Below are 26,745 nucleotides of genomic sequence, written 5' to 3'. Positions count from 1 at the left end.
ATGCTGCAGTAGTGCAGCAGTGACATAATGATAAATTGCCATTTGAAATTCAACTTGATAATAACCAAATTACTGGTATTTATGCAAAATTGTTTTAGGAGGGGGAATTTTGTATCCTTTCCCCAAGCGCCACAACCCCTAGTCATGCTAGTTATGTCACTACAGCTAGTGACGAATCTTCAAAAGTAAAAACATTCAGGAGAAACATTTGATCTGAAATACCAATTTTGTTATTTGGTATTTGATGTTTAATGCCAAAATTGATTTGCTCTGCACCATGCACATCCTTGGTCAGGAGCACCTGATCTACTTTTGCCCCGTGCACCCTGACCCAAAGTTACGCCACTGATGTTGTTAGTTTACACTCCATCAAGGAGCTACAAGGTCCACTCGCTGTTGTTTATGGGCTTTCGGTATATTACCATGATAGTTGTCTTTCGGTATAATGCTACTCTTTTATTTTATTGCAGGCAATTACGAATATGTCTGTATAGTGTAAAATGTTCACTGATACAGTAAAATTCTCCCCAATATTATAATACGCTCAATAGTTTGCAGCATAATGGAATAGAAGAATATAATAAAATAAAAGTTGAGTGTCGAACCTGCATTTTTTACAAGATGGAGTACCCATCTCTTTCATTAGCGATTAGGCCAGACTCCACAGTGAAATGTTGCTGTGGGAGTGTGGGGGATCGTCACACCTCCTCCACAGCAAGTCTGTTGCCTTCCCTGCATTTAAGAATGCCAGTAGGGCCTACCCATTTGTACACCTGGGTGGACAGGAGTAATTGAGATAAAGTACCTTACTCAAGGGCACAACATGATGGTGTTGCCAGGGCTTTTTAAAACCTGAAACCATCTGATTATGAGTCGAAACCTGTTCTGCTCGCCACCACGCCCTTAAATTTATATGTTCTTCATCAAAATGGCTCAATTATTTGGTTGCATCACATTTTATAACACCCTTAAATTCTAACAAAATATGAGCCTCAAAATAAATAATAGAAACAGTATCAATAATATCATTAAAATTTCTGGAAAATAGAATACTATAAAAGGGAATAGAAACACTGATATCAAAAACACTGTGAAAAACCAACAAAATCTTTGTCCGACAGTTTGGTAAGAGCTTTTGTAGCCAAGTTGTTTGGCCTGCCACATGAAGGTTGCAGCACCGAGTAGGTAGAATGCGACAGCAGCCCAAGCGAGGGCGTATGACCAGCTGACCCATTTGATGACCCCAGCGCTGCCACATGTTAAGGTACCCCAGAGGAACATGAGAAGAGCTGCAATTAGCACCAAAGCTGCAAAGAAACAATGAAGAAAGAGATTATTTTTTGATATTAAGGGATAGAGGCCATTTTCCCTGGTATTTTTGGGGAGTCAAATACATCCTTATTTGTTTTCCACAAAATGTTAGTATTTACTAATCACATGTCTCCTTTTAATTTTGAGCCAACAAATGAGGTAAAAAATTGCCGAATTCATTCCAGCGCCTATAATTATCATCAATGCATGTATTAGCTCACCGATCATTATTGAGCTTCAAGCAGCTGGAATGTATATAGGGATGACCATTATAATTTCATGTTGCCCCTATTGCTACAAAATATTGTTTTCTGGAAAGAACTCATCAACAGAAGTATTTTGGTGGTTAAAGGTCAAAATCGGTCAAAACTTTTCGAATTATGAATTTTCAAAGTTTCCCATTCTGACCGGTCATTGAACGAAATAAATTGACAAAGTCTAAATATAGCAATGTGAGCAAAATTGGTATAAGCATATATTTACCTTTTATATTTCTTTATTTTAATATATATGCAAACATGAAACAAGCATATTGTGAAAGTATCAAAGGGTTTCTTATGAAATGGCACTTTACTAGTCAATAGCATTAAGTATTTCTTCAAACCGAGGCACTGAAATCATGCTTTTAGAAAACATTTGCCAAAAATCATGCATAATGGCCAAAGTGGCACAAAATCAAAAGTCCAGGTGAACTTTTTTTTCCACAACAATAGGGCCTATACACTACACATAAGAAAAATACTAATGTACTACAAGAGATTTTCAACATAGGAATCCAAACAATCAAGTACCAACATGCACAGCTTTGTCCTGATATCACTTCTGGGGTTTTAACAAAATGTTTAACCTCTATTGTGATTGGCAGCAGCATAAGGCTGAGTTCACATAGAAGTATATCGGTATCACGGTATTAGCTATATGAAATACGCTCATTCGATCAGGCTGAGTTCATATAGGAGTATACTATGTGAACTCAGCCTGATCGAATGAGCGTATTTCAGATAGCTTAATAGCTTAGTATGTCAGTTTACCCATTTTCTTCGTCTTATCAAATGCTTGTAACTTTACTTCTTGAGGTCACATTGCATTCAATGAGGTGTCATAATGTGCAGAATTAGATAGTGCATCTATTAAAAAATGAATTTACCCACATATGGTTTAGGTTTTTATATTTTGGACTGTATACGCTGCACTAAAATCGCACACGCGCGATTCCCACTATACTATACTAAACGCAGGTATACGGCCTTTTCGAATAGCTCTTATGTGACCCGGTACTATGAAATTACCTTGCTCGAATTAAGCTATACTGCGTGCACCTACAAAACGTGCATCGATATACCGAATAGTATACTTCTATGCGATCGTAGCCTTATGTGACCCGGTACTATGAAATTGCCTTGCTCGATTTAAGCTATACGCGTGAACCTGAAAAACGTGCACCGTATACCCGAATAGTATACTTCTATGTGAACGCAGCCTAAGGTATCTCTTTGAAAGCTGATAATGCCCAGCCATTCAGCAAGTGGCTAATAACTGACCTTGATAGGCTTGAATGAATACTGTCATGTGCTACAAAACCATCACACTCCAGGGCTTGGTCACTTTATATGCTACAGGGAGCACAATACTTTAACAATGGAGTGAAAGACTCATTATTGATTAGGCGCGTATTTTAAAAGTACAGCTCCTGTACGTGTATAGCAGCAAGTCAGTGCAGATGGTTTAAATATAAGAAAATGTTTAGGGTTGAAATCAGGTGAAAAATACATCAAATGAGCACGAAACTTCACATTTATGTTCAGAAAGGTGTCTTCTTAGCATGATTCGAAGGAATATGGAAATTCCAAAGGGAAGCTGGTGATTTAATTTTTAACTCGAGATCTACTTGTTCAATATTTTAACCTTTGTACAGAGGGTATGATAGAGGTATTACTGGCAACTCTGCCAAATTTCAGCTCAGTAGGCCACGTTTTCACCTGAAATTATTGACATGAATATTTTGTGCCATTCTTGAGCAGTGCTGAACTCAGCCACTGGCAATTAAGCACACTGTGGTGATGGACCAATTTTGATTCGCACTTACAGGAAAATTAAATAAGTTATGTTGCTGTAATTTGCAAGATAGTTACAAAATATAATTGGCATTAACTTCCCCAATTTTTACAGACAAATATTGAAAAATAAAAGAATGAGATCAATTTAGAAATGTCTGTGCAAGCAGTGCACAGTTGTGCTCCCTGCATATCTACGGGAGTGTTCTAATCAAGTTGATGGTTCATTGGTCATCCCTAGTATAAATAAAACGCATGGGGTACCAACTTACTAACAAACAAAATTTCAAAGGGGGTAAAATCATACAATCATCTTGCTAATTCAGTTGCATTATGACTTCAGCTGGACAATGCGCATCACAATTTGCAAATTTAATGCTGAAATGGTCATAACTTTGCTTAAATTTGGTCTCAAACATGGATAAAGAAGATTCAAAATCAAATTTCAATTTATCCCAGTATTTTGAGCTTAAAAGTGCCCCATTATGGCAAATTTGGGTGCTTTTTGAGTGTTTTTTGTAAAATATTGGTATACTGATGAGGGCTGTGCAATAATTATGAGCCCCCGGATAAAATTTCCAAACGGCCCGCCAAAAATCGCTTGCCCCCCCACTCTCGGCCCACCAAAAATCACTTCCCCCACCTCTTGGCAAGCCATAAAATCTTTGCCCCCCTTACACATGCCAAATGTTATGGATCCTAATTTGCAAACTTGAATGGTTTATATACATGTTGCGAGTGCAGCGAGCAGGAAAATATTTAAGCATAAAAGGCGTCCCAAGAATGTGTGCCAAAAATCGCTTGCCCCCCCCCTCGGCTCGCTAAAAATTGCTCCCCCCTTTCGGCTCGCCAAAAATTTCTTGCCTCCCCCAGGGTTCATAATTATTGTACAGCCCTGAGTAGGTATAGAGAAAGTCAGCATCCGAAGTCTGTGTGGCACATGTATACCCGTAGCCCGTACAAGACCCCACCCCCGGACTTTACTCTTTGCCTTCCCATTTAATTCATGAAGATTTCCCCCTCCTGGCTCACCCCTGTCTACTCCCCTGAGTACATCAAAACACCACATTTTTGTACCCCCCCCCAGTAATGTAAAGTTATTTCTATGGCTTACCTTGAAGACTTGCATAAATGGATGACCATACAGAGAATTCTGTGCTGCTGTATTTATAGGCACATGATGCAAGAAGAAATGTAATGCACATCAGCACCAGTGACACCATACTGTAAACACGCGCTGTGTGGATCCAACGGTCTGTAAAAAGAAAGATCAAAATAATTTGACGGAAAAACACATGGATTTTAAAGAAAAATTTCAATCAGGTAAGTTACAGGGAACAAACAAAAAAATGTGATGACATGAGGTATAGCCCTCAATAACCCCCCGATTGGAATCCTTGCCCCCCTACCAGGGGTTCACTCCCATTGTGGCCTGTACACCATCCGCGATAATAAAAATGTGTAAAAAGGGTAGTTTTTCGTGGGTAGGAACGATACGCCAGTATCGTGTTTAGGTGTCAAAAACATGAAAAATTTTAAAAAAGGGTAGAAAAATTGCAATTGCTAATACGCGAAAATGAAATTTAGGGTATGAAATTTGATGCAAGGAATAAAATCCCTGTTTAGGGTGTGAAAACAGGTGCGTGCTACCTGTTTAGGGTATCGTTTTAGCCAAGGTTTAAATCCTTGTTTAGGGTGCTTTTGAAAAGTTGATTATCACAGATGGTGTACAGGCCACAATGGGAGTGACCCCCTCCCCCCGGGCCTACCAGCTGCCCAGCAAAACTTAAATTTTTTAACAACTGGCCACAGGACCAGTTATTATAACATTCAGCTGTGCCCGGCAGTGCTTCGTCAATGATCGAAAATCAGAATTGATGCCCCCAATCGAATGACTCATTGCTCCACCACTGAATTCAGCTGCAGATTCAGGATGGTCAAAATAAGCCAAAATACGGTGGTGGTGGGGCTGTTAGGACCCGGGGGGCACTTAATACAAATGACCATACCGTCAGTGGTGTAGATTTTTTTTTGACATACATTGGGGTAATTTTGCAATATTGAAGCTAAATTACTGATGAAATATGGTGCAAAAGTTGAATAAATCAGTGCGAAGCACAAAAAAATGTGCACTTTGGAGGTTAAAATGGCCAAATATGAGGTAAATAATTGTCAGAAACCCACATGCAGGCGTCAACATCAGGGGGGGGGAGATGATTGTATGGACCATCCCTCTAGCAAAATATTGGGGGGATTTATCCCCCCCCCCCCCGGGATATACGCCTATGCTCCCCTGGAATGCTCCCCTGGAAAGACCCGTTTTTGGCAGGCGGCATAGGACACGCAACACGGACGTACGAGGCTGGCGAAGATACAGGGCTGACAGCCCCATTCACAATACACGGTTAGCGATTATAAATGGACAATTAACATACTTGCAGTGGGGTACTTTGCAGAACCCCAACGGTTTTAGAGTAAGATAATTTTGCTTTGACACCACATAACAAATTTAGAATTGTTTGTGAAGATTTCATGATTATGTGTTAATCCAATGGCGACGTCAAAAATAGCGATATCGCATCCACCATCATCTGGTTTTTGGCAAGCGCTGCTCCCAAAGACCCAGTGGCGTAGCGTGGGTCATCCGATTGGGGGGGGGCACCGGGTCTGATTGGGGGGAGCACAAGCCATTTTTCGGCCATTTTCCTTACAATTTCAGACCCCATGCCCTTATGACGCTACGCCACTGCAAAGACCCCTGAATTTTTCCAAAACAGCGCCCAGAAGGACTCTTAATTTTGATCAGCTCACATTTCTGCATTTTCCATTTTCAATCAGAAAGTCAAGAAAGATCTGTGATTTTGACCGTTCATAGCTCCTCAAAATCCTAGGAGCATAAATTGATGCCCATCCCCTGGGTTATAGGACCAAAAAAATGTCAAAAGTGGGCTGACTTTACCAAAATATATCATGAGGGGGGGGGGGGGCATGATCCTCTAAAACACAATCCACAACTGCTGCTGATGACTTCAGCTAGTGATGATGTGGAAAAAGATGAGGAGCAGTGGTGTATAAACCAGTAGGGGGGATCCCCTGGCAATTGGAACCCTCATGTGCCATCCGCTTACCCCGGCCAATTAGAGCTTTGCTCAGGGTCTGTAGGCCTATTGACTCCCAGAGTCACTCACCCCACCCCATCAATTAAAAAAATAAATTGCAGTAGACAACTGCATGTAGGGCTATGGCACCATAATTAAGGGCCAGTGCAATTATTATGAGGCCAGGTAAAATTTCTGAACAGCCCGCCAAAAATCGCTTGCACCCCTTCTCGGCCTGCCAAAAATCGCTCCCCCAACCCCCCGCCCTCTCCATCTGTCAAAAAATCTTTGCCCCAGTTTCACATGCCCAATTTTTTGGATCCCAATTTAAATGTTCTTGATATTGGCTATTGTTGCGATGTTTGTGAAAAATCACTTCCCCCCCTTTTCGGCTCGCCAAAATTTGTTCCCCCAATTTTACCCTCCCACTATACTAGGGCTTATAATTATTGCACAAAAAAATAAAATGTTGCTCAAAAAGATCAAGTAGATGTAGCGGGGGATGTAGTAGTAGGCCTAGGCCCCATCCCGTCGACCCCTTTAGGCTAAGCCCTAAGGGGCTGTGCAATAATTATGAGCCCTGGGGGAAGGGTCAAATTCCTATATAGGCGAAATGTCAACCGTGCTAGCATGGTCAACCATGGTCAAAACATGGTTGACCATGGTTAACTATGGTCAGCGATGATCAGCCATGGTGGCTTGACCATGGTCAACCATGGTTGCCATGGTCACCATGGTATACCATGGTCGACCATGCTTTAGCATGGCCGAGCATGGTCAGCCATGGTCTTCACCTCACTTGACCATGGTTGATCATGGTCACTTTTAAGTATACCATGGTCAACCATGCTTTATCATGGGTGAGCATGGTCAGCCATGTTCATCACCTCACTTGACCATGGTTGACCATGGTCACTTCAAGTATACCATGGTCAATCATGCTTTAGCATGGGTGAGCATGGTCAGCCATGGTCATCACCTCACCTGACCATGGTCACTTCAAGTATACCATGGTCAACCATGCTTTAGCATGTGTGAGCATGGTCAGCCATGGTCATCACCTCACCTGACCATGGTTGACCATGGTTACTTCAAATATACCATGGTCAACCATGCTTTAGCATGGCTGAGCATGGTCAGCCATGGTCATCACCTCACCTGACCATGGTTGACCATGGTCACTTTTAAGTATACCATGGTCGACCATGCTTTAGCATGGCTGAGCATTGTCAGCCATGGTCATCACCTCACCTGACCATGGTTGACTCTGGGCAGATGATGGTGGATGCCATATCGCTATTTTTGACGTCGCCATTGGATTAACACATAGGCCTAATCATGAAATCTTCACAAACAATTCTAAATTTGTTATGTGGTGTCAAAGCAAAATTATCTTACTCTAAAACCGTTGGGGTTCTGCAAAGTACCCCACTGCAAGTATGTTAATTGTCCATTTATAATCGCTAACCGTGTATTGTGAATGGGGCTGTCAGCCCTGTATCTTCGCCAGCCTCGTACGTCCGTGGTGCGTGTCCTATGCCGCCTGACTCTGGGTAGTGAATGAGAAAAAGCGCCCTCTGTTGTTATTAATCGTATTTAATGCGTATTTACAACGTTGTGAATAAATATTTGACACCATAGAATATAAAAACTAGTAATTTGATAAGTTAAAATAAGATGTTTTTATAACGGAATAAATCTAAATGATATGATTATGCAGTTTATTCCGTTAAATATTTACCCCATAATTTCCCTCATTCTTCAGGCCCTGCCCTCTATCGGGTGCTCATTTAAAGTTTAAGCTTGATTGCTATTGTTTCTTTCTATTGTTTCTTCCTTGATTGCTATTGTTTCTTAACCATGGTCAAACATGCACATTTTTGACCATGGTTGACCATGGTCACTTTAGATAGACCATGGTTGACCATGGTCTCTGGCCGTGGTGCCATTTTTCAAAAACATGGTTGACCATGGTTGACCATGGTCAAAAACATGGTTGACCATGGTCAAAAACATGGTTGACCATGGTCAAAAACATGGTTGACCATGGTCAAAAACATGGTTGACTATGGTCAAAAACATGGTTGACCATGGTCAAAACCCTGGTTGTTGAACTATGGTTGACAATGGTTCAACCATGGTCAAACATGCTAAGTTTTAACCATGGTTGACCATGGTCACTTTAGATAGACCATGGTCAAAAGGTTAACCATGGTTGACCATGGTCTCTGGCCGTGGTGCCATTTTTCAAAAGCATGGTTGACCATGGTTTGACCATGGTCAAAACCCATGGTTGAACCATGGTTGACCATGGTTAACCATAGTTCAACCATGCCTTTTCGCATAGGTTGGGGGGGCAAGAAATTGTTGGCGAGCACAGGGGGGGGGGGACCAACAATTTTTGGCACACATTCATGGGGCGCCTTTTAAATAAAATGCGCTAAAAAGGCTTAGGAAAACGCTACAGAAATGCTTAAATATGCAAATTTTCCTGCTCGCTGCGCTCGCAACATGTATAGGCCTAGGCCTATAGACCATTTAAGATTTTAAAGGAAATTGGGATCCCAAAAATTTGGCATGTGCAAGGGGGGGTGGGGGCAAGCGATTTTTGGCGGGCCGAGAGGGGGGGGCAAGCGATTTTTGGCGAGCCATTTGGAAATTTTACCCCGGGGGGGGCTCATATGATATTTATTGCACAGCCCCTAAAAGTAAAACTCATTGGTCCTAAACATTGATATAAACAAATTACAAAATAGGCCTAATATACTGACTCCTGAGTCATATAAACCCACCTAAATATGGATCTTCCCAAGATTTATGTATATCATCAACAGCCACACACTCTCCCATAGTCTCATCACACCAGTTCCATAGCCCAGCATGTTGACCCAGATTGTTCTGCATCCAAAACTCAGTAAAAATGGCGAACACGCTGACCGTAGCTCCAGCTATCATAGCCGACGGGGCCCGTAGAAAATCTGAGTGATCCATGCATACATACGAGGTCTTTCTTTCTAGCTTCAATATTAAATTTACCCAAGTAAATTTATACAGCTATAAATGCATTGCACAAGTGGCTGAACTTTTCATACCACTAATATTGTTTCAGCTTGGTTCCAAATCATGAATTGATCAAACATTCTTGGCAATTTGGTCCACTAATTTTGTCACAAGACGCAAAAATATTCTCCTTTGGTTTTTTATACGGTCGGCAGTATAATAAGTGAAAGTCCATTTCTTTCCAAAAGGTTTAACAGTAGTTCTTCTTCACTTTACCACAGCTCACAGTGATACCAATATACCAATGATCCAATATACTGGTTCTAACATTTAATATTCCAAGTTAACTGGTGCATAAACTGATAAAGAAAATTGCTATTTCCACACCATAATTTGTTGTGTCTATTGAACATTGCTCCAGCGTTGCATGTAATTCGGATAAGCCGCTACACGATTTGACCTCAGCTGAGCATTTACATTGCATTGCATTTTGACACGCTAGTGAGTCAGATGTTTTGATAAGGGAATTCCTATTATTTGGGTCAAGGTTGTGGTTTCCATTTGAGGGCAGCTAAGGACAAAGTCTCCCGTGGGATTTAAAGAAATTGGCGCCAAAAATGAAATACCAGCTATTCATGAACTGGTTAGTAAATGCCCGGGGGGGCAGCAGCGTAGCTGGGATTTTTTTTCCCCGGCAGCTACGCCACTGGGGGTGTCACTCCCATTGTGGCCTGTACACCATCCGCGTTGTTAAATATAGGGCCTAATGAAAACGCGTAAAAAGGGTAGTTTTTCGTGGGTAAGCACGATACGCGTGTAACGCGTTTAGGGTGTCAAAAACATGAGATATTGGGAAAAAAGGGTAGCAAAATATTTGCAATTGCTAAATACGCGGAAATGAAATTCTGTAATTTAGGCCCCGGGGGGTTCTTCCTGGTTGAAGGTATACGGGGATGTGCCACGGTTTTGGGGTACCTTTTCAGCGATTTTGGTATATCGATGGGTGGGTTTTCAGTGGATACCAATGCGCCCAATTGGGCGCATTTGGGCAAAATGCCATTAAAGCGCCCAATTATGGCAAATTTGGGTGCTTTTTGGGTGCTTTTTCTTGAAAATTGGTATACTGATGGGTAGCAAAAACAGCAAAAAGTAGGTATAGAGAAAGTCAGCATCCGAAAGTCTGCGTGGCACACCCCCGTACAAAATTTTTCGAAGAACCCCCCCCCCCGGGATTTAGGCCTACTGGCAAAAGGTGGGGCCAAATAAATCTTAGTTGATTCTTGAACACGATTTAAGCAGGAACCTTCAGGCAGAATTTTAATACATTATTATCCTGTAACGTTACGTTCACTTAGCCTAACAGTCAATGAACGTTCATTGTTAGCATAGGCCTAATAAGTAGCTTTGGGTATCCTACTATAACATCTGTTATACATATACATGTAGGCCTATATCTACTTGCTAATACACTGAAAGTGTAATAAAAATGAAGGATAAAGAACAATTACAGAACATTTATTGTTCATGGGTAGGCCTACAATGTTTACAAGAAAAGAGCGTTAATGTTTTGTACATGAAGTTAACGTCTTTGATACATAGGCTAGGCCTATAGCTAGTTGTTAATATATCGAAAATTTGACTAGAGATTTACAATTTGATGACATCCAAAAGAATTTAGTATTGAAGAATTTAAACAAATTACAGAACCTTCATTTGTTGACATACTAGCAATTGTTAACAATGTTGACAATCATGTTCATAAGCGTAACATCCTCTATACATAGGCCTAGATCTATTTCTTAATGTTCATAAACGTATAAGGCCAAATAAAAAAATAAACATGTTTCATGTCCCCTCCCGCTTCCTTTTTTGAGGTTTCTTCAATTTTATTTTTATTTATTGAAATTCAGTCATAACTTTTCAAAAAATATGTCTAGGAAGTATGCTCTCTCTATATATAGCCTTGCTTATACAGGGTGTAACAATAAAATGTATACAATTGCATTTCGACTTCTCAGGGAAAAACTAAAAGAGTTATGGCACAAATGTTATATGCAATACAATCAGTAATATCTTGGCTAAAAAAAGACGTTTAGTTGGTTTCTTTACTAGCTTGGGTTCAAAAGTTATGTCCGATTTAAGGCCCCTAGCAGTCAATTTTGAGTTTCCCGTCACATCATTTCTGAAAACAAGTGAGGTAACTTTTTCATTATTCATTTTTCATTATTTGTCTGCCTTTCATTATATGACCAACACGCATGTAAAATGTGTTGTTATTTGCCGCTCACTCACTTGAAGATGGATGTTTAGCCCAAATGAGATTCAAAAGTATATTACAAAGAGTCTGCAAGGTTGACAGCAAAATGTATGTTTTGATTTTTATTTTTATTTTCCACAAAAAATAAAGGGATATTCATATTGTTTTTTGCAAATATAACCAGTTTTATTGGTATTTTTTGGAAAATCACAATAATGAATTCAAGTGAGGGTCAGAAAATGAAGTGAGGGCGGTGACGGGAAACTCAAAATCGACTTCGAATTAAATCGTCCAGAAAACGTGTTGGGCCACTTTTGCCATGTTTGCGCATAGATAGGCCTATGCTTATCGTGCCTTAAACATCAAAGAACTGACATAAAAGAATTATAAGTGGGGTTTCTCCATAAAATTAACATGAACTTAATTATCAAAACCCCGGACGTGAAACATGTTTTTTATTTTACTTGGCCTAACAATTTGATACATCTATCAAAGGGGACATACTGCAGTTACTGTCCGTTTTCCTATACACAATACACAGTGCTCTCACCATTGACGCGTGACCCTACAAATGATGTATGTTGGGAGAATGGACACTTGCCTAGTTAACATCACTGTGTGAAAAATAACCAGCCAATATTTTATTTATTCTCCAAAACTTCTAGCAAATATATTTCTCTAACATGACCTAAAATTACAGCTAGGTTAGATGTTCAGAAATGGTCGCACTTTTGTAAAATATGAGTGAGGGCAAGGCATAGCTAGCCAACTCCCCGTGTTATTTGAATGGAGATTTGACCGAAAATATTGGTATCGGACCGCTCACTTCTGAAGGATGCCACAAAAAACCGGTAAAAGCTACATTTAAATTATTCTAAATAGGTTCTAGAAAATAAAGTTTTGTAACATGTCCTAAATTTTTAGCTAATTTAGGTGTTTGGAGAGGGTCGTACTTTTGTGTTTTAGGAAGGACATGTAAACGACAGATAACACCAAAAATTATTTCTAAACCGTGTTAAAAAAAAAATCATTATGTTGCTCATTTTCAAGAATGCTGGTTTACAAAAAGCACGACATTGTCTGATTTCGTGAACAAAGCCACACATAACATTGTTTCCTTTCGTTTCCTTTATAATCGGTTACCCAACTGAAGCTATGAATACCAGCTTTATTGCGATATCGCACATGAAAACAGTCACTTGTGCACAACCAGAGAAGATCCGATTTAATCAGTTGAGCTGTTTCAATGAGTGTTATCTTGGTTTAATAGCTTTTAATGGGGTTAAGTCCTGCAAAGGTCGAGATGAATTCTACTGTAGACATGACTGCATCATGATGAGCTAAGTCATGAGGTTGTGTTTGTATAACTGAATTCATTTATACAAACACAACCTTGAGTAAATTAAAGAGAGTAGGCCTACTTAAATGGGGTAACTTCGGCAGGATAAGAGAAAATATATTTACTTTAGCACTTATGGATCCTGCCGATTGAGACTTAATGTCTGTTAAGTGAGGGGTGTTGTTGACATTAAAACATGTTAACATATTATAAATAGGCCTATTTGAACAGTAACTTGTTATGGGATTAGCTAATAATACTATTTTGATAAGGTTTCTACCTCTTACATATCGTATCATTAACAGATTATATGTGACCCGGCAGCACAAACGAGCCGTAAATTCCCTAAATTGTATTTTGTGTTACGGTGTAAAATGTGTACGAAGGTCGTATTCATTGATAACTTAAGCTGGCCCGACATCCGTCTTATTTTGATAGTCAAAAACTAATCAATAATCCTATTGTTGAAGTGGATAATAAGCTTCTACCTTAGATGGCCGGCTATAGAACTTTTAATAGCTCTGGTCTTTGTTTGCTTTTGCTAAATCCTTTTCAAGTGGTGGGTTACCAGGCATTGTATTTTGTACAGGTATGCATAACCAATAATTAACAATGAGAGAACTTTCTTAAACCTCGTTGACTTGGGGATGATTTGAAATGACCGCCAATTATGACTGTTTGATATATATTGCCAGCAATGTGGAAAAAGAGACACACGTAAAAACGTAAAAAGCCATAATTTTGTTGAAGGAGCAAAGTTTAACAAATTACCATAACCTCGCTTCTGGATATCGTTTGAAGTCAAATGATATACCATTTTTAAGTTTATGATGTTTATTTTTAAACACGAAATAAAACAAAATTGACCGGGGAGGAATTTACGGCTCATTCGCCGTGGACGGTCACATATACGCTATAGATAAAACAGCAAGCACATACAAGCACGTATTTTGCCAATATCGATAAAACTATAATGAGGCTATTAATGTAGCCCAACTGTACGTAAAATCTGGCAATACCGCTAAATCTTAAAGAAATGAAAAAAAATCTGTTGCAATTTTCGGATTTGCATACAAGTAATTCTATGAAATAGATGCATTTGTAGGATTGTAGAAATTAGACTTGATTAGATTTTTTGATTGACAAATCCAAAAATACTCACTAGTTTTAGACTTTCGCCATCTTGGCTGATGGCTTCTTCAGAGTGACCATTGGGATCCACTTTTCCCGCGGGATTGACCGCTACTTCCGGCGATTTTCTCATCCCTCGGTGGCTTAGTTCTTATTAGTGGATCGTATACATGGTCTAGAGAGTAACTCCCGATGTCCCTGTTGACTGTTTTGACAGCCATGACGTAGTCGCCTTATTCACAAACACACCTATTCAAGAGACAATGGCAATCATAAGAGAAAGACTATAGAGGACACAACACTAAATAATAGGACAAATTTAACTGTTAGTGACATCATGGACTTACTAGAGTTCATCTTAACAACTACATACTTCACATTCAGAGGGGTGATCTACCGACAAAGATTCGGCGCAGCACAGAGATGTCCGGTTAGCGCAATAATCGCTAACCTTTTCAAGGAGTGGTTGGAGAAGAAGGGCACCGCTAGAATGTAAACCCCGGCTATGGCGTCGGTACGTCGATGATGTTCTGGAGATTATTAAGAAAGGCACTACAGAACAACTGACGGAGCACTTGAACACCGTTGACACCACAGGTAACATAAAGTTTACCTTTGAAGAAGAGTGCGAGGGCAAGATCCCCTTCTTAGATACGCTGATTGTGAGTAAGGAAGATGGAACAGTAAAGTTCTTGGTCTGCGGATCAATACTTAAATTTTGATTCACAACACCCACTTCATCAAAAGATCGGCGTCATAAGGACATTGCTCGACAGATGCATTCAATCGTGACGGAAGACAAGGATAAGGAGGAAGAAGAGAGTAGAATCAGAAAGGCAATCACCAATTGCGGTTATCCAAAGTGGGCGTTTGATAAGGCGAAACAACAGGTTGAAGGTAAAGCGGAAGTGAAGAAGATCAAAGAGCAAAAGAACACCACTCAGGAGACAGAAACTAAGGGCATGGTGGTAATTCCATACGTGGAAGGTTTGTCGGAAAAACTACAGATAATTTTTCGCAAACACAAAATATCCGTCGCAATGAAACCGCATAATACACTCAAAAGACTATTAGTCCACCCAAAGGACAAGGTCGACACCCTCAAGACCAGTGGGGTCGTCTACGAGATTGGTTGCAAAGGGTGCGACAAGTCATGGTCAATTCCAGCGAAATCGGGACAAAATTCTCTCTATGTTAACTTTCCACTTTAAAATGTCATTAATAAAGGAAATCACGTTATTGATGGAGCATATCATGTCACGTCTAATGTGCTCTCTTTGTGCATATGCCTTTACTAGCAAGTCATGCCAGGGGACAAGTTATGATGGCTTAAATGAATTGGCGTTACCCACGAATTCAAAGATAAAGCACCATATATGTCATTGAATGTCCTTCAATCAAAATGAAATTATTACCGTTAGAAAGACGTTTGCGTGATCTCTCATCATTATGTAAAACGATTGAATTCCACCAAAGTTTGTGGACTCTAGAGGCCATTAGGTCAATTTGGCTAATAATTTTGTTATCAACGTATCAAAATAAAATGATCGTTCGGAAAAATGTTAAGTGAATATGCCATAAATGACTATCTCATGAAACGAAGTTTCGTTCTATAATTCTGAGGTCCAAGTGATTATTTTATGCAAATACGTTTTACCCATAAAATTCCATAAAATCAAATTTGACGTTACCCACGTATCAACTGTTACCCACGAGTCAAGCAAATATAATTGCCATAACTTAAATTAACATTTAATGACTTTGGACACTGAATTTAGTTTGACAAGCGCTTAAAATTGTAAATCGTAAAAATACGTTCACCGCTTTAAAAAAGAATCTACGACGGTTTAAACTTTTGTTACCCACGAATCCCGAATAGATGCTAACCTTGAAAAACAAGGTGATTGTTTATTTTAAGTTTAAATCAGCACATATTCAAGCCATGGGTATGGTATAATTTTTACAGTACTTACAGTTTATGCACCTAAGAAACGCAAACCCCAAACGGTACTATAGTACAAATAGCTTTACCCACGAATTCGGCGTTACCCACGAATCCAAGGATTTATTCGTAAATTATATGTTTCTTATGCATCTTAACATTTTGAAAACATGCGAAATAGGTTCCAAAACAGTCCTGTTTAATAGCGTCCTCTTGAAGGTATACTGAAGCTGTATCATGAGGTTTTGATTGATTATCCTAAATAACCATTTTTGGGGTAAATGCAATTGGTTAGAGAAACGGGAATCATTGAAATACAATGGAGGAATAACCGCATGATGGTTTCCAACCTTCAGTAATATTTTTTATTTTGCCACCTACCAATACATACCTTCAAATATGTGTTACCCACGAACATTTTGGTTACCCACGAATCCCTACTTAAATTTATAGTTAACAATGTATTGATAGTGTTTTAGTTCATAGGAACTGTCAAACACGAGTTAATAGAATATTGCTGCATGAAAATATGGAATGATTTTACTAAAATAATAATATAAAACTGTTTGCTCTGTCTATTTGAATTTGGCAACTTCATTATTCTCAAAATTTTTATACCCAAAATGCCATAATGATCCATTCTAAATATTCCATGTAGTTTGTATTTTGATTAAAATTCATTTTAGTGCCATTGCAGCCTGAATTATTGACATGCGGAAAAGTATTTTTTATTTTTATTTTAAAAAAAATACTAGGAAATGTTATTTTCCAGACGCTGTTACCCACGAATCCATCCGAGATCCTCATCCTGCGACGAGATACAAAATCTAACTTTATATTTATATGAAGCATTTATTCTAATCTTTCGAAGTAATACAGTAATGTTAAATGACAGACACTTTGGAAAGAGTTCGAAGAATTGACACAATCTTAACTGTACACCTGGTTCTTTCTTAAATTTTGTAATAACCAAAATATTTCTTTGTAGATATATGTAATAAAATTTTATTTTACGTTCAAAGTCTTCACCGATTTCTAGTGTATATGAGTCACACATAAAATATTGAAAGATATTAAAGAAAGTGAAATTTTATGGCGTACAACAGGTGAAAAAGGCTTGAATTCGTGGGTAACATGCATATGCGCATTTAACACTTTATTTGGTCTAGCAAGAAAAGTTATTTTTCAATCCGATGGCACTTCCACCTGATGATTCACTAGATATGATCGTCTCATTTGATAAGTCTAGAATTGAAAAGGAAAACATTTTCAAAATGGCCCCCAGAGAGAATGTTGTCTCGCTTTGGCTGGAATTGACCATATACATTGGCGAGACGGGCCGTCCTTTTGGAGTAAGGCTAAAGGAACACCAGAAAGATGCGGAAAAAGTTGCAAACAGGAAATACACCAGAAAAAACAGAACAATTTCAACCTCAGAACAAAACAAATCCGCGATTACGGACCACATCGCAATCGAGAACCATGTTATCAATTGGGACGAGCCTAAGTTACTAGAGAAAGACGGAAACCAACAAACTCGCCGGAAGCAGCGGTCAATCCCGCGGGAAAAGTGGATCCCAATGGTCATTCTGAAGAAGCCATCAGCCAAGATGGCGAAAGTCTAAAACTAGTGAGTATTTTTGGATTTGTCAATCAAAAAATCTAATCAAGTAATTCTAGTTCATCCAAGTCGTACAACAATTATTTCTTTTATTACAAACTCATTCCTTGTTAAGACGACTTTATAGCACTGTTTGAATATCAAAATGAAGTAATACTTACAAATTTAAATGTACACTATCACCTCTGTAGTTTCCTGATTACATAGACAGCACGATTATTTTCTGCAACGCTGTGAGGAATAAGTAGGCCAAAACCCATCGCAAATAGCGCGAGAAACGCGCGGGCCGTCCTTTTGGACGGCCCAAAAACATAGATCCCAAAATAACAGTCTCAGAAAGAAGTTGTGAGCAACATTCAAAGGTGTGACAAAAATACTACCATCTATTGACAATGGAAGGGTTACAAAACCAGAAATATGCAAATCACTTATACGCGATTGTTCCATTTTCAATTTTGTAAGAACCCATAGGCAAATTTGCAATAAGCCAATCATAATCAATTAAATTTATTGACGCACCAGTATCTACCAGACATTGAACTGATCTGTTTTGAATAGACGCTGAGATGGTATTCCACTCAGATAATTTAATATCGATCTTGCGGTCATGCCTGGAAGATTTTGATTGTCTACGCGATCGTTTTGGACTTTGTGAAGGTGGGCGGACTGAGCGCGCATTTTCACATCTTTGTTTTACTCTTGATTTACGTTCATGTTGAGAAGAATATTTCTATCTTCCCCACTTGCATGTTTCCCAACATACATGATGCAGTCATGTCTACAGTAGAATTCAGGACGACCTTTGCAGGACTTAAAACCCCATTAAAAGCTATTAAACCAAGATAACACTCATTGAAAACAGCTCAACTGATTAAATCAGATCTTCTCTGGTTGTGCACATGTGTCTTTTACCTGTGTGGTATCGCAATGAGCTGATATTATAGTTTCAGTTGGGTAACCGATTATAAAGGAAACGCATGGTAACAATGGTATGTGGGCCTTTGTTCACGAAATGAGACAATACTCTGCTTATTGTTAACCAGCATTGACTTAACACGGTTTGGAAATAATTTCTTCATATTTTTTGGTGTTATCTGTCGTTTACATATTCTTCCTAAAACACAAAAGTGCGAATACTTCCAAACACCTAAATTAGCTAAAATTTAGGACAAGTTACAAAACTATATTTTCTAGAATTTCATAGAATACTTTAAATGTAGCTTTCATTTATCATGGATTTTGTTACTTATTTTGAAAAAACAAGGAAATTTGAAGCCATTTAGAACTAGATACTCAATTTTCGAGGTTTCTTTGGCGCTTTTTCGGCTCTCACCCAAAGATTCCATTTAAAAAAGGTCATGTTCTCACCCAATGACCCCATATTTTTCACATTTTGCTCTCACCGAATGCCAAAAATCATGCTCTCACCCAATGACCCCATATTTTTTACATTTTGCTCTCACCGAATGCCCCTTAGTGCAAAAGTGCCAGCCCTACACCTATCCATTTCATATTGAAGTCCCCCCCCGGATTAATCCCTCTTGGCTTTAAATGCAGTCATTGATGGTCACGCTAGCGTTTATTTGGAAAGAATTGAGGAGTCTGACAAAAACAATGTTGATAAGATTCACAAGTTACTCAATGATCACTTTGAAGGTCAATCATGGTTATGGGGCATTGAGTCGCAATTGTTAACCCCTCGTCAACAGGTGTCCGAATCTCTTGATGATTATGCCTCTGATATTATGTTGTGGGGTAGGCAGGCAAAGAAGACAGACGCTGAGCTTATGTCAATTTTTATTCGAAATTTATTGCCAAAAGTGCGGGCTTTTGTATTTTCGAAACAGCCCGAATCATTCACGGCTGCCCTTGAAGCAGCGAGACTGGCCATTTCAGTAGAGCGTACGGTAAATAAGCCTGCAAATGAGTCTCTTATTTCACATGACAAAGCTAAACAGTCGCCTGTCTCTTCTGTTGATCCTACGACTTCGGCCTTAGACAAAATTACTGGTTTGGTGGCAAATATTTCTTCAGAAACTCTAGGCCTACTAGATCAATTGTATGTTTCCGTTGTGGCTATACAGGTCACAAATGGAGGAATTGTTATGCACGAAAAGGCATAGACGGTAAACAGTTAAACTAACATCCCCATTTGCACAGTTTGAAGGGAAATCATACTGCAGTTCTGTCCGCAGTGCTCTCACCATTGACGCGAGACCTTTACAAATAGTGTATGTTAGAAGTATAGGCATTTGCCTAGTTAACATCACTGTGTGAAAAATAACCGGCCAATATTTAAAGTATTCTCCAAACTTCTAGCAAATATATTTCTCTAACATGACCTAAATTACAGCGAGGTTAGAAGCTGTTAGATGTTCAGAAATAGTCGCACTTTGGTAAAATATGAGTGAGGGCAAGGCATAGCTAGCTCATAGCTAGCCAACTCCCCGTTAATTGAATGGAGATTTGACCGAAAATATTGGTAAACGGACCGCTCACTTTTGAAGGATGCCACGTTAAAGAAATTCTCTAAATTTTGCTTACCTTGGTCAACGGGCAATACTTGTTTACAGTCGGGCAACGCTGTGAATTGTAGAAATATATCTTTCTCCGGTTCATAGTTTTATATTCGATCGAAGCCGCACATATTTTGACGATAAAAAAGTATTCGAAGCCAAATATTCGCCTTCGAATATTCACTATGAACCGGCCCTTACTACAAACAGCAAGGGTGTCGGTATATATACAAGGATTATCGTATACGGTATACTCAAAATGCGGTATATTCACTATAAACACGCTGTATGAAAACGCATAACACACGGCCCTGCATGGTGCTAACAATTCAAAGTGTTCATAGTTCTGGTCGCTAGGGTTCAAATCCCCGCACAGGCATGGAATCCTACGTAATATGTATCATGTTCGCTTCCATCTAGTGATCAATAACCTGAATAACCATTGTGTAATTCAATTCAATGCACAAGCTCATACACATGTGGTTCTTTGATGTCAATCGCATACAATATAACCCGTGATCAATAATGAAGTGAAAAATTATGTATATGCAGATTCATCATTTATGCATATTGCCTTGAAAATCATAAAAAGCAACTGCTTGATCAACCCAAATGATTTTATAAGCGTTATTTCTAAACCAAATTTCAAAACCACAAAGTGTTTTACCTGACCTTTGATCCAGAAATGTATGAATTTGATGAAATTGTGATGAAAAATAATATTTTACAAGTCAGATTCAGAAAGAGAAAGTCTCATTACACACGTTAATTACATCACAATCCAAACATAGATGGTTAAGGGGACTCGATCTTTTGTGCGTAATTATAGAGGGCCAGTGGATTCACTCTATCATTAAAAACATTATTTGAAGTCAAAGAGCCCTAGGAATAAAAACTGTAGTGTAATTCACGCCAGATACAATTTCTTTATACGACAAAAATTAATTTTTGTAATCGATCAAAAAACAAACGTTTTATATCAATTTTAAATTTAGCCTGAATCCGTAAATATGGTACCTCTCGCCCTTTTTTAGGTCAAGGCTATTTTTACCATTATGCAGCGAACCATTGTGGAAGCTTTTTCACATACATGTACAAAACATTCTAGAGAAAGAACGAGGATATATAGTGTTGAAATATCTTTTGTTGATTTCGAATGATAATGTCATGAAGTCGTAAATTTTAAGGTCAAATTCCTAAAACCAAAACAAAACATTGCGACGCAGATAATTCCCGACTTACGCAATTTCATCATCACATCAGTGTCTTTATTATTTGTTTGAAACCTTTCCCAAACGTTCGTGCTATTTATGCATAAAACGGCTAATCTATCTTTACAAAACGCGTCTTTTTTTAGTAAACAAAAGGCTAAAGATTTATCTTTTATCATTACACTCATCCGCTCAACTGCCACGGTGGCCGAGCGGTAAAGCGCTGGACGCGTAATCGAAGGAAGTTTAGAATCGCTGGTTCGAGTCCCAACGAAGCCAGTGGAAACTTTTTTTCTTCAAAATTCATGATCGCATTCCAAAATGAGTCGCTTGTCGGTAAATCATGTATCGTATCTTTAAGTTCATGGAGAATGTTACAAACTGTTGAAGTTTTGCCATATTGTTTTTCTATAGGGAATAATGTTTTATCGTTAAAATCGGACATGAAAACCTATCAAAAACACAACAAAAAACGTGCATCGCTATTTGTATGCACGAAACAAATTATAAGAATTGTACAGAAGTGACCTCACACTTATGAAGGATGTATCTTGAGAAAGCGCATGGTCTGATGCTAGAATCTTGGCAAGGACACTCTGGTGAAATAAAGAAAAATATATGTGATTGATTTTGTGTGACTTTTGAGCGTTAAATGTTTCAAAATTTAAAAATGAACAAAATGCGAGTAACTGTGATGTCATCAACATGACAATAATATTCATGATAAATAAGTATTGCTCCCTAAAAAAAGAAATGGCTAACAAATGGTTTGAATACATCACACGACCTTATAGTAACTGTATCTAGAAATTTGTGCAAGTTACTTGTCAATTTTCGGCAGAAACGAGCCTTTTCTACGGCTACTGCCCTAGCTCATTAGCGCGATATGGGATATTCTTTACCTCGAGTTTACTGCCCTCTGTTGACGACAGGGCTTCGAACTCTTATCAAGGCGATCTAAGAAGTGCAGGGCCGTGTAACCATGGAAGAAGAAAGAGATAAGAAGGAACCACAACGACTTCGATCGGCCAAGTTTTAATCCGCTTATCTATTGACGCATGAAAAGAAAAGCTATCAATGGTACTTCCTTTCATGTATGATCCATTTACCGCGATCGATGCTTGGCGAAATCATTACTGGAAAAAACTATAACAAACCCATCCACGAACAAACAAACGTTACCTGGAAGTAAGATTCTGGAATTTCACTGATGCTCTGAACATGTATAGTAGCTTTGTTTTAGGATCTACAGTCAAACTGTTTTCTTGACGGTGTTGTGTAGGTGTAACATAACAAATTGTTACCACTTGTTTTGAATTTACGCATGCTGAATTTTAAGAAGTTTCACACATATTGCCCATGCATAAAATGTGTTTGCACTATTGTAATACCTTGTAGCCCTATTAAACCCACGCACGGGGGCGATAGAGGTATAATTGATACGTCCATGTCAGATCACTTGTTTGAATGCCCACAGACTGACTTCTAAGAAGTTTGACACACTCCGCCCATTATGTGTTTGCCCGACTGCATCATATACTACACAGTGTCAACGCCCTGATATCTTCTTGGCAGAAATCGCCATGGTAGGTTGAACTCCACCGCCACGCATGGCCATGCATTTTGTTCCGACCTGTACTGTAATAGTTTTGAGACGCATAATGGGCCGAAGGACATCTGACTAAGGCTACTGACAATAGCCCGGTGACTGACCTCGAGCATAGATTATCAAAAATCTATGGTTCGAGTTAGCATGGTACGCCACTGAGGTCACTGCTTTCAGACTACCTCCACGATTGACATATACACTGCGCTATATAATTCAGAATTATTGTCAGTTTTTGAGTTCAAGGCGCAAGCTTCTTTCTCAAGACGCTAGCTAACGACTATGATATCTGTTCAACATGTATATTCACGTGCATGGAACCACATCTGGCTTCTTTATACGAAATAATTTACGGGAGATATTCATCATTTTCTATCCCGGTATCCAAAGATTTTCGTCTGAATATCAATATCGTGCATAGCATATTCACGTGTATCGATCCCGGGTATTTATTTTAGTATCTCTGCTGTACCAAGTAATTATTAGCCAGGCGATGTCGGTGTGTTCTACGCCAATAAAGTATCCTTTCACTTGGAAAAATAATCACAATTTCCAAGCTGAACAATATTGGGGTAATTTTTTTTTTAATAGATGCACTATCTAGATGCACTCTTAAACCATTGGATTCAATGCGGTGTCATAATGTGCAGGATTAGATAGACATCTATTTAAAAAAAACAAATTTACCCCAATATTGTTCAGTTTTGAAATTGTGATTATTTTTTGTCTACATCGATGTAAAATCTTCTAACCCTAACCCACGAGCGATAGGCCTATTATGTAGGACGTATGACACTATAAGGGGCTGTGCAATAATTATGAGCCCTAGTGGAGGGTAAAATTGGGGATACGTCCATGCATGTCAAACCACTTGTTTGAATGCACACAGACTGACTTCTAAGAAGTTTCACACACTCCGCCCATATATGTGTTTGCTCTACTGCGTCATCTAATACTGGAATTCACTTTTTGCATGAACTAAGTACTCAGCATATTTGTGCCCTCTTTGTGGGTTTTTAAGACAACTTAGGAAACAAACATAATACAAACTTTATCTGCTTGCATTTACCTTTTTACAGTGTCGATTCTAATAGCTCATTTTTAAGCCAAAGGTCCTCCCAGTGAATGTGAAATCCAACTTTTTTTCTTCAATCACTGCGCCGTCTTTTTTAAAGACATTTCTTGTTGCAACTATTGCGACGTTGCGTTTGGAACCACCAGACTTCATTAGGCAACTGACCCGCTGGGTTGGTCACGTGACTGATAGTTGCAAAAATTAAGTTCCAGTATTACTAGATTTAATTCCAAAACTCTGTTTGAAACTACTGGATGACTAAGAACATTCCCTCATTTGTCTACTGCATCATATTAATTGTCAACAATGATTTATAAAATCTTCTAACCCTAAATTACTCACCACTAATTGCAACAGAATCCATTTCGCATGCGTCCATTTCCCAAAAGCTCACACAAAAACATATCAAATGTCCCCAAAAATCTAAGTATAGTGGAACAATGCCTAATTTGCATAAATCCCAAATGGCTGATTAGGCAGGCGTGAAATTTCAAAATTGGTCAAATCTTGCTAAAGCCATACCGATGTATTGCTCTTGTCATAAGGATTCATAAAAAGTATGGTTTGACCTATCTCCGATGGACATTTCTTGAGTTATAGGGGGAAAAGGTCAAATGTCAAAATTTGGGCTCCACAGGGGGTGAAAAATTCTGAAATTTTATTAAAAATGGTCTCATATTGTTCCGCTTGGAAAAGCATTCAATAAAAAGAATAGTTGCCATATCTCAGGTTGTTTTATTCCCTGGTATCATGGCAAAGAAGAGAAGATCAAATCCCATTTAGCCGTGTTGCCCTTGACCTATGTGGTGTTAACTATTTAACAAAACATCCAAAACAATGCAACTTTTATCATTTCGATTTATTTTTGCCAAAGGAACAATTTGAGACCAGTTGGATAAGAATCGGACCATATTTCAATAATTGTAAACGCCCGTTGTTAAATATTGTTATTTTTGGTCTTACTAGTATCCGCGATAAACACACGAGGCGTACTTTTGGTCCAGTTGACTGTTTGTTTCTTGCTATTTTTTCTTTCTATACACTCATAGAAATTGTTCGTTGCATAACTCAGTAAGTTGATGTAAGTCGTTACGTCAACTTTCCGAGTAATGCCAACGTGTACAATTTTGAGTAACGCTGACTCGATATCATTATGTTGGTCGCACTCATTTGCACTTACTTTATTGAGTTGTTACAACTCAGAAAATGAAACTAGCCTAGGTTAGCATAATTTTCTAGAGGTGTGCTATAGTATACAAAATTTTGCACTGATTACAAAAATAAATATTCGAATACTGCTAAATGTGCAGAAAATGGTCCAATTACGTGAATTAAATAACAAAGTACCAAATTGGAATAACTCAAAACAATAAGTACCAGTAACTTAATATGAACGAGTTACATCAACTTACATGTTGAGTTACAATAACTCAACTAATTGGTTCTTTGAACCTTGTTTATTTTTCTAAGTTCCCTGAACTTGAATTCAGAAGTTGGCATTACTTAAAAAGTTGACGCAACGACTTACATCAACTTTTTAAGTAATGCCAACCAAGTTGATTAGTTGACGGAACTTTTGAGCTTTTTCAGCATTTTTAAGTTCGGATAACTAAAATGAATTTTGTTTTGGCAACTTTTACACTATTTTTGAGTTGTCCAAACTTACTCCTTTTGAATTGCGCCATCAAGGCGAACAAGTCATTTCTATGAGTGTACGATACTCATTATGATTTATGGCTTGTTTACTGTGCAGACAAATACTTCCACGGCCAACTGATTTTTATAATTATCTACCATTATAATAATCACCTTATTGTAGATTAAAATGTACACGCTTCAGTTCTACCACCCTTTACACCGGGCCTTTACATCCTCAGCTCAAACTTATTTCACCTCACCCCCCGCAGATGACAACATCGGTATCATTGAGTTATTTCATAGATCTGCATTGAGGTTAGCAACTATTTTAAACTGTTGCGATTTTGTAGTTCACAGCATCTTGCGAATGGTGGTTAGCGTTGGCAAAAATGCAGTGATCATTTCATAGCCATGATAGCGAGTGTGTAGAAGAATTCAAATATCACAGATATACAGGGTGTCCCAGAAAAAATTACCGAGAGAATAAAATTGAACGTAAGTTGAGAAATAGACATCAGAATCAAAAAATTACAAATGTAGCGCATAGCTTATTTTGTTGTGCATCACATACGAAAATTTTATTTGATTCGGTTGACTGGTTGCGAAGAAATGAACAATTACATAATCCCGGTACATAATGCGTGCATCAAGTCAGTTCATTCCAAGTTTGATCAACAGACGCTTTTTTAATACTCGCTCACCGCTTCCTAAAGTTTGTGTATATCATTCAATTTAGTCCATATTATCTATTTTGTAACTGTCATTCATGCTTTCACTGAAGATAAATAACAGTTTGTCCGAGAAAACTTTGATTTCTTCAATTGGAAACTTTCCAACTTCAATTCTTTATGTTGTGCAAATATGTTATATTTTCACTTTCCAACGAATAACAATGATCAAGTGCTTACAGCTTTACGTGTGATTTTTGATTGATAACATGCAACAT

At 38.5% G+C, this 26,745-nt stretch overlaps 1 long non-coding RNA gene across 1 annotated transcript; it reads right to left on the bottom strand.

The window, feature by feature from the left end:
- Positions 1–907: 907 nt before the first annotated feature.
- LOC140146285 (uncharacterized) lies at positions 908–9,925 on the bottom strand. The gene is made up of 3 exons (XR_011858219.1): positions 9,256–9,925; positions 4,480–4,620; positions 908–1,307 (listed from the first exon to the last, which is right to left on the bottom strand). It is a non-coding gene; the product is annotated as an uncharacterized lncRNA (long non-coding RNA).
- Positions 9,926–26,745: the final 16,820 nt, after the last annotated feature.

Source organism: Amphiura filiformis, chromosome 2 (genome assembly GCF_039555335.1).
Source record: "Amphiura filiformis chromosome 2, Afil_fr2py, whole genome shotgun sequence".
Taxonomy (NCBI): Eukaryota; Metazoa; Echinodermata; class Ophiuroidea; order Amphilepidida; family Amphiuridae; genus Amphiura; species Amphiura filiformis.
The sequence above is the reverse complement of the archived record's forward strand: the minus strand, read 5'-3'. Positions and strand labels throughout refer to the sequence as shown.